This window comes from Jatropha curcas, chromosome 1 (assembly GCF_041381405.1).
Source record: "Jatropha curcas cultivar XTBG-Jc1 chromosome 1, XTBG_Jcur_1.0, whole genome shotgun sequence".
In the NCBI taxonomy this organism is placed as follows: Eukaryota; Viridiplantae; Streptophyta; class Magnoliopsida; order Malpighiales; family Euphorbiaceae; genus Jatropha; species Jatropha curcas.
The window spans coordinates 21,860,626-21,869,192 of record NC_143151.1 but is presented as its reverse complement, the minus strand read 5'-3'; the positions used below and the strand labels follow the sequence as shown (position 1 = coordinate 21,869,192).

General features: G+C 33.9%; 1 long non-coding RNA gene across 2 annotated transcripts; it reads right to left on the bottom strand.

Moving 5' to 3' along the window:
- Positions 1–1,492: 1,492 nt before the first annotated feature.
- LOC110009593 (uncharacterized) lies at positions 1,493–8,256 on the bottom strand. Of its 2 annotated transcripts, XR_016322527.1 has the most exons (4): positions 7,838–8,256; positions 5,750–6,191; positions 4,103–5,591; positions 1,493–2,035 (listed from the first exon to the last, which is right to left on the bottom strand). It is a non-coding gene; the product is annotated as an uncharacterized LOC110009593 (long non-coding RNA). The 2 variants fall into 2 exon arrangements; XR_016322528.1 differs by lacking the exon at positions 5,750–6,191.
- Positions 8,257–8,567: the final 311 nt, after the last annotated feature.

The window sequence follows — 8,567 nt, the reverse complement described above, 5'->3', positions numbered from 1 at the left end:
TTTTTACAAAAAAAATTAAAAAAAATTAGTAAATGATTTTATACAAAAAGAATAAAATATTACTAAATTTAATAGTAAAAAAATTAATTAATTATCATAAAATATATTATAATTTTCACATGAGGCTTTAAAGTTAAGCAATTTAATTATTTTTTAATTAACATATTAAGACTTTGAGTTTAGATATACAGAGGTTCAAAAACGAAAAAATCAACGCACAATTTGAATCCAACTGGTTTTTAGCTGGTCCAATTCACTGATTTTTAGCTCGTTCTCATCCGATTTAGTCCGATTCTTAAGACTGGCGATTTTCTTATGCAACTCGGACCGAATTTGTCACGACCAATTGCCATGGGCCAAACCGTCACTAGGGCCCAAGTAGGCTTATAGCCACCAAAACCCGTAATAAGCCTTTGACACCAGTAATATTCATTAAGTCGAAAAAGAGTATTCACAACACAAACTCTATATGAACATATATACCTGAAAACCAAGGCCCAATTCGATATATCATCATCATTCGACAATTATTAGTAACACGAGCCTGTTTTATGATCAATCCATCAGCATTCATAAAAGTATCTATGGAGCTTGCCCAACAATATTCAGCACTAAGTTTCATTCACAATTTTCAAATAATTATTCCTGGAGATCAAATATTTTTGGATATCTTATTGCACATCTTATTACACATGGCCACGGTTCCGAAACTGCCAGTTACAGTTTCGAAACTGCCGACTCCGGTTCCAAAAAATTTGAAACCGAAACCGAACCGAAAATTTTTGGTTCCATTTCCGGTTTGGAACCGAACCGAAAATTTTCGATTCCAGTTCCGGTTCCTTAACGGTTCCAAAACCAACAGTTCCGGCCGATTTTCCGCATAATTTTAAATTTAAATTTTGAAGACCGGTTTCCAAAATTTAAAATGTAAAAATTTGTGAAATAATTTCTAAAAAAAATACACTTAAAAAATTAAAAAATGATTGAAGTAAATTTATTTTTTTTAAAAGACTTGAACTTAATTTATTTTTTTTAACAACTAAATTTATTTTTTGTTTAAATTTATCCACGCATGATTGTGCTTCTAGTGAATCGGATGTCATACGAAATCGTGTTTCATCAATTTGGATATCCCTTAAGATTATATTGGTCGAGAGTGAAATCGAAGATATCATTTGTAGAGATAGATGAATATTGTGTTTCTCCAATATTTCCCTTACCCTTAGCGGATCTTGAGTTTCCTCCACTTGCTATTATATAAAAATAATATATAATTTGAAAAATTGAATAAAAAAATTGGAGAGAATAATTAGATATTGGAATTTAAAGAAATTAATTCATAATAATTTGGACAAATAATTGGAGATTTGACTTTGAAGAAATTATCTTGCAATATATTGGATAATAAATTGTGAATGAAAATTAGAGAAATTGTAAAGTAGAGAAGAATAATATAAAGTAGAGAGAGTAGAGATAATTTTGTGTGAAGAGATTGTAAATGGAATGAGGTATTTATAAAAAATCTAAAAAATTATTTTTCCACAAATACCCTTAAAACTAACCGTTATATAGCCGTTTATAGCTGTTAGGAGGGGTAATTGGGGATTTCACAAAAAAATTTTTAAAAAAAAAAAGCTGCTACATGCTGGAACCGCCGATTTGAACCAGTCAGAAAATCGACAGTTCTATCCGATTCCAGCCGGTTCTTGAAACCGCCGGTTCACGGTTCCAAAAATGGTGGAACCGGAACCAAACCGTAGGCCTACGATTCCGATTCCGACCGGTTCTGGTTCCGGTTCCGGTTCGGACCGATTGCAAACCGACAGTTCCGGCTCCTAAAACCGGATTTTGGCCATGTCTATATCTTATTACATATATTACTTTCCTAATGTAATTGCGGATCTCTACAAAATATACAATAATAAGAAAATTCAGTTAAGAAGAGCCAATAATTCAACTAAACTTTATTCTACCTAGCTCTATAGAGGAAAGGATACAGAGCTTCTGGCTAATATAGAGGCAGTAACCAAGATTCCTGAAAGAAATTAAGAGAAGAAAAAGTGAGTATTTCAATTCAGTAATTAATACCAAATAATACATGCTCATACAGTCACACAACATGCTCCTAAGTATTCTAAAAATGAATATTCATGTAAACACACATATGGCATATCAACAACACCCACAAACAATATCATCTTCACATGATCAAACAAGTGGAGATTGGTCTGGAGGTCACCAAAACCCTCAACAAGCCATCCTCACACATAGCCCGTCCTCTCATAACATGTGCACCAGGGAGCCGATCCCCATACATGGTCGGCTAATCTAATCCTCACTTGACCAGCCCTCTCATTACTTTTCCATTCCCTCTTTTCTTTTCCATTACCAATAGGAGGCCACCCTGTGATTTTCCACATAATATATATCATCAGATGTACACGGGGGCGCCGATCTCGCCATACATGGCCGACGGTATCATAGACCGCCCTAACAAACCTACAATGACCCACTTCATCTCAATTCCACACAAACAAAGCACATCGTTATCACAACACATGTAATCAAGAAATACAATTAAATGCAAGTACATCAAACAATTAAATATTATAATGCAAGTGCACAAATAGACATTTATATGCAAATACAAATAAACATAAAAGCAAAAAATGCTAATTATATAATAATTGGTACTTGAAAAATAAATAAATAGACAAAGCCTTATATAAAAATGATTTACGTATAATGCAAATAGTATGTACTATTTATTATTACTTACAATGATAGATGAGGAAAGACCATAATTTGGATTCTAACTTGTTGGAGCAATGAACGAACTAGAGTGATTCTAATGAAAATGAAATTGGAAGGAGAGGAAAGAATTAAATACAGTATTCTCCTAAATAATAATAATAAAGGATTATCCTAAATAAATCCTACAACCTATTTACAAGTAAAACTAATCTAGATTCTGCCAAAATTTCGGCAAAACCTCCCCTAAAAATTGGATTAAACCACCTGCTTAAAAATACAATTCAATAATAAATTCTCAAAGCCCATCCATCGGGCAATTCACAACAGCTAATACCGTCCCGTCCGCAATAATCATTATTCATTCATCTAAACATTTACTCAATTCATAATTAATACCAACTAACGTCAAATTCTTAGTTTATCAAAACGCTATATAATTACATTATCAAAATAAACAAACTACAAATAGTTCTTTTTCCCTTCATAGTGAATAGCTCAACTCATCCATATTTGAGCTACAGGTTAGTACATTCTTTTACTAACAACTAAATTATATTTTAATTAAGTACAGTAGTTGCTTGTTCTTAGGTTTATAATTTATACTTAGAGGTATTAAGGTTCAAGGTTATATTTATACAGAACTAAAACTTCTTCAACTTTAACTCATAACAGTAATCGATTCTAGTTAAACTAAATTAACAATTATCTAGTTAACTAACTGACTAAGTCTTTCTAAGGTCACGCTAACTGCTATTTCATCCATTTCTGAGATTTTTCAGCTTAGAAGCCTATGTACCAAATTTTTATTGCTTCTTAGTTTATTAACTATGTTTCCACATATATAGATTTAAGTAGCTAAACAATTCTACTTAGTTTCTGATTATTAGCTACCAAGTAACAGGTCAGTTATGCAATACAAGGATAACTGAGTTCTGGACATTTTCGATTTTTAAAGTCTATACACAAAATATGCGCTAATGAACGCTTTAATTATTAATCGAGGTCAGGTTGCAATTCTAATTGCATATTCGGAATCCACATGACAAATCCAACATTCTGCCTATTCGGGACTATTTCGGTCAGCAGAGTGACGCCGGCCACCGTCACCGTCCACTGTGGCAGGAGGGGTGGCAGACCCAAAATCTCGCCATCAAACATCAAACCAAAGCAAGATTTATAAGGAGTTCAATTTTGTGATCAAACTCAATAGAAAATACCATATTGTAACAAATCCTCAAATTTCACAACTTCAGAACCTAACATCTCAAAGTCCTTCAATTTCTAAGCCTAAGAAAAACTAATTTAAAGAATACTGAATACAAACAGAAATGACTAGTTTTCGATTTACCTTAGCGAAAGAAACTACCGGAAAGAGCTTGGCTTGCCGGAAAATCAAAGAAGGGAAGCTATCTAATCCTCACAGCTTCGATTTGCGCTATTGGAGGTCTGTTCGGTGAGAAGGAAATAGTCAGCGACAAGAGAGGAGCATCCCAATAGCAGTCTTGCCGATTTGGACTCGCCGGAAGTCGGAAAAGCAGGTCTGAGGAGGCTAGCGTCACCACATGATAGAGAGCATCTATTCGTCCTAGTCAAGCTACAATCGGCGAAAGGGAGACCGGAACTGAGGTCGAAGTCGATCGCCACCTAGCTTCGTCGGTTTGGTGGCCGGAAATCTGATCGGGGAAAGGGAGGGGGAAATCGCAGTCTGCGATCGAGAAGAGGAGGTTTCGAGTTTCCTTTTTCCTTTTTGTTGACTGTTTCTCTCTCCTATTCTTGATTGGTCCATATCTGGTCAGGCTCAATTTACTTGTTCGGCCAATTCAAATTGAAAACTTCAAGATTTTTAACGGGTTTAATGCTTTATGCTTGGTTCGATCAACTTAGTTAGCGGTTCGGTTTGGGTTCTTCTAGCCTTCAATGTTTCTAGAGATTTCTTTTAAACTCTAGGCTTTTTATTATTTGATTCAATAATATTTAGTTTTAGAATATTACTTTAATAACACAATGCTATAAAAATGGGTTTTGTTTTTATTTTTAATAGAAAAGTCCTAAAACAATAAATACAACTTTTGATATAAGATAAATAACTAATTTTAATTAAGATTTTTTTATTTAACTTTTATTAGTAGAGTTTTCGGTTTTAAATTTGGCGTTCCGATGTGGGCTTAGGCCCAATATGATCTTTTGGGCTACAAAAATCCATCCCACTTAGTTCCATAAGAAAATTTTCAGATTTTTATTTGATTAATTCAGAAAGTTTTAAAAATAAAATTACTAGGTATTATAACCACAATCCAGTTCCCAGTTAAACTGGTCAAACCGACAGGTCCGGTCCATAGAACAATGGTAATACCTGAATTTTTAATTAAAAAATTTTTAAAATAAATTTTTTTATAAATAGTTAGTTCTAAATTAGAAACCTTATTTTCAAGTTTAGGTATATAAATGTCACGACCCATTTCCATGGGCCGGACCGGCACTAGAGCCCAAGTAAGCTTAAGGCCCCCGAGGCCCGTAGTAAGCCTGCAACATTACAAATTTGCTATCTCAATATAATTTTAAACATTCGGCCCAAATTTATAACATCTTAACATTTACGAATTTCCCTTCTTACAATACACTATATTTATAATACAGACTCACAGAATTATTCCATCTATAATAATACACAACTTAAAAGTATACAAATTCTATAACTGCGGAGTTCACAGACGAATGTATACATATAAGTCTTCGAACATTTATCTATTTAATTGATCAATACTAAAATTAACGAATTTCTTTTTTTTTAACAGTGAAGAGCAGAGTTATAGCTGAGATTTAGAAAATGCTACTTCCTGAAAGATTTAAATAAAAGAGGTGTGAGTTATTAATGAATAATAATTATTGCATAACACACGCATTCATACAATGGTATAAATATATTAACCTAGTCATCCGACTAGGTATATGCTCACATAGCCAGTCACACAAATGGCATATCACCAGCACTCACAATTATTAACATCTTCATATAATCACATCACGTGGAAATTGGTCTGTGGCGTCACCGAAACCCCCGATGAGCCGTCCTCCCACATGGCCCATCCTCTCATAACGTGTGTACCAGGGAGCCGATCCCCCATACTGGCCGACCAGTCTAATCCTCACTTGACCAGCCCTCTCATTGTTTTTCCATTCTCTCTTTTCTTTTCCATACCAACAGGAGGCAACCCGGTCGTCTCCATTAAATCTAGATCATCAGGCGCTCACAACAGGAGGCCACCCTGCGGGCTGCGATCAAATCTAGATTATCAGGTGCGGCCAATAAAGAAGCCAACCTGTGGTTTTCCATATCATATAAACCACAACAGTAGGTACACACGGGGGCGCCGATCTCCCATTTACCCGGCCGACGGTCCAACTGTCCTCACAAACCCATGGCGACCCACTTCATCCTAACTCCACACAAACAAAGCACAGCAATATCACAACACAATTAATCAAGTATTGCAATTAAATGCAAGCATATTAATCAATTAAACATCGTAATGCAATACACAATTAGACATCCAAAATCAAATGCAAATAAATAAGTAATATTATCAATAAACAACAAAATAAAATAAATAAATAATAATAATACTAATAATAATAATAAACAATGAAAATAAATAAATAAATAAATAAATATGTAAATAATTAAATGAATAATAAAGATAATAAATAATCAGAGCATTATATTTATTATGTACCAAATTATAGAACTAATCTAAATAAACTTATTAATTATGTTGTTAATTAAAATTAGTCTAAGTTCTATCAAAATTTCGACAGCACCTCCCTTAAAAATTGGACTATCTACCTGTTAAGATAATGTCAATACTCTCCCTGTATTCATTCAATCCACAAACCCATCCATCGGGCAATCAATCAACTCAAATGCCCATCCTCCTTTACATAGCAATACCAATAATTAACGATTATTATTTGCTACTCTTTGCTCAACAACTCACTTTCAAAAAACTTGAACTCATTATTTGCCAAATCTATACCTAAGAAAAGTTTAAGCTCATAATTTAATATATTATCAAAATCTTTAGCTAGACATCATATCTTTGTTCCCATCAAATTAAACATCAACTTACAATCTTAAACAGTCTCTAATCATATTACAATTTAGAGAGCTGAATAATTCGGTAACCATTTAGACAATTCTAGAATTCTACTATTTATTACAGAAAAGTTAGCTAACTATTAATTCACAGCTGCTGCCACCATGAGAACTCTTCAAGTTTTCCACTTACATTTATGATTTATACACTACTTAACTCCATTCCTTATTATAGAATTAATATACAACTTTATTTCTGCAAGAAATAACATTCAATTAAATTTATTGTCATCCCAAACTATAGCTCACATTTCTTTGTCAATCACATCCTTAATCCTTAGCAACAACAATGTCAAATGCGAATCATAAATATATATAATATTAATATGGACTCATTTAGCAAAACTCATAAAATTTTACCAACTAGCCACTGCCAAAATAAAGAAATCAGATTTCTGAATATAGCCTGTACATTACAGGCCAATGAACTCCTTTCTCAACAAGAACTTAATTGATAATATTCTATATCTGATATCAAGGCAATAACTTAAACAAATGGTTAGATTAGTTACCGCCGTATCAAATTTGTTCTAACACCTCAACGAAAAATTGTAATAACCAAACATACCAATTTCATATCAATTTCAGCTTGTGCTTAAGATTAACAATTAAATCTGAGGTTTCCTCAAATTTCATATATATATATATATATATATATATATATACATATAGCTTGGATTGAAGCCTACTGCTGTCATTCTCATGCCATACCGAATTCCACATTATAAATCATCTTATTCATGCTAATATATTCAATAGATTGATCTATAACTTACATTAGATTGAAGAATTAAATTCTCCTTAGTAAAATTGCATGCACAGTAGTAACTAGGGATTTAGTTCCAATGCTAACATAATTCATTAATCAAATCCTTCATCATTCAGCAAGAACTCATAAATTAAATTGATGAAGGTTGGAAATTGACTTACCCAGCTGCGATACACGCCGGAAATCGAAATTTTCTGGTTAGAACAATCGGCAGCAGCTCCTTTGTTCAAAAGCCAATTCTGTCGATGCTAATTTGGTCGGAAATGAATAGGATGGTGGCTGGAGAAATGCTAGAGATGAGGAGAGGGCCTGTGATGAGCTGGTGTCGCCGGAAAGTCGAGGAGCAGGAGACTTGACGCGATTTCCCGATCGAAGGAAGTCGCGGCTCTCCTGCGCCTCCTGCGTGCGCCAGAAATGAAAGAGGAGAGAGGAAGGAATGCCGAAACTGCTGCGGCGAGGAGGCGACGGCGAGGAGGCGCTGGTCTCAGGCGGTCGAAAAAAGAAACGAGAGGAGGAGAAGGGAAGGGTGGGTCGCGCGCTTGGTGCTGGCGCAAGGAAGAAGAAGGGAAAAAAAAAAAAGAAAAAGAAAAAAAAGAAAAGAAAGAAAAAAAAAATCTTGGGGCTTCTAGACCATTCCGGTTCGATTCGAACCGGTTTGGTCTAATTTCAATGATTCGGCTCGACTGTCTTGGTTTTCGAGTTTTCGAATTGGTTTACGGGTCCAGTTTAGCAATAATAAAATACTAGCTGGTATAATTTCATTGGTTGAAATAAAAATTTTAGTTTTTAAATGAAAATTCTACGAAATTAAATTTTCGGGTCGTTTCAATAAAATTAAAGAATATTTTATAATAAAAATTTAGACAATTTATTTGTTATGTTTGAATTTAT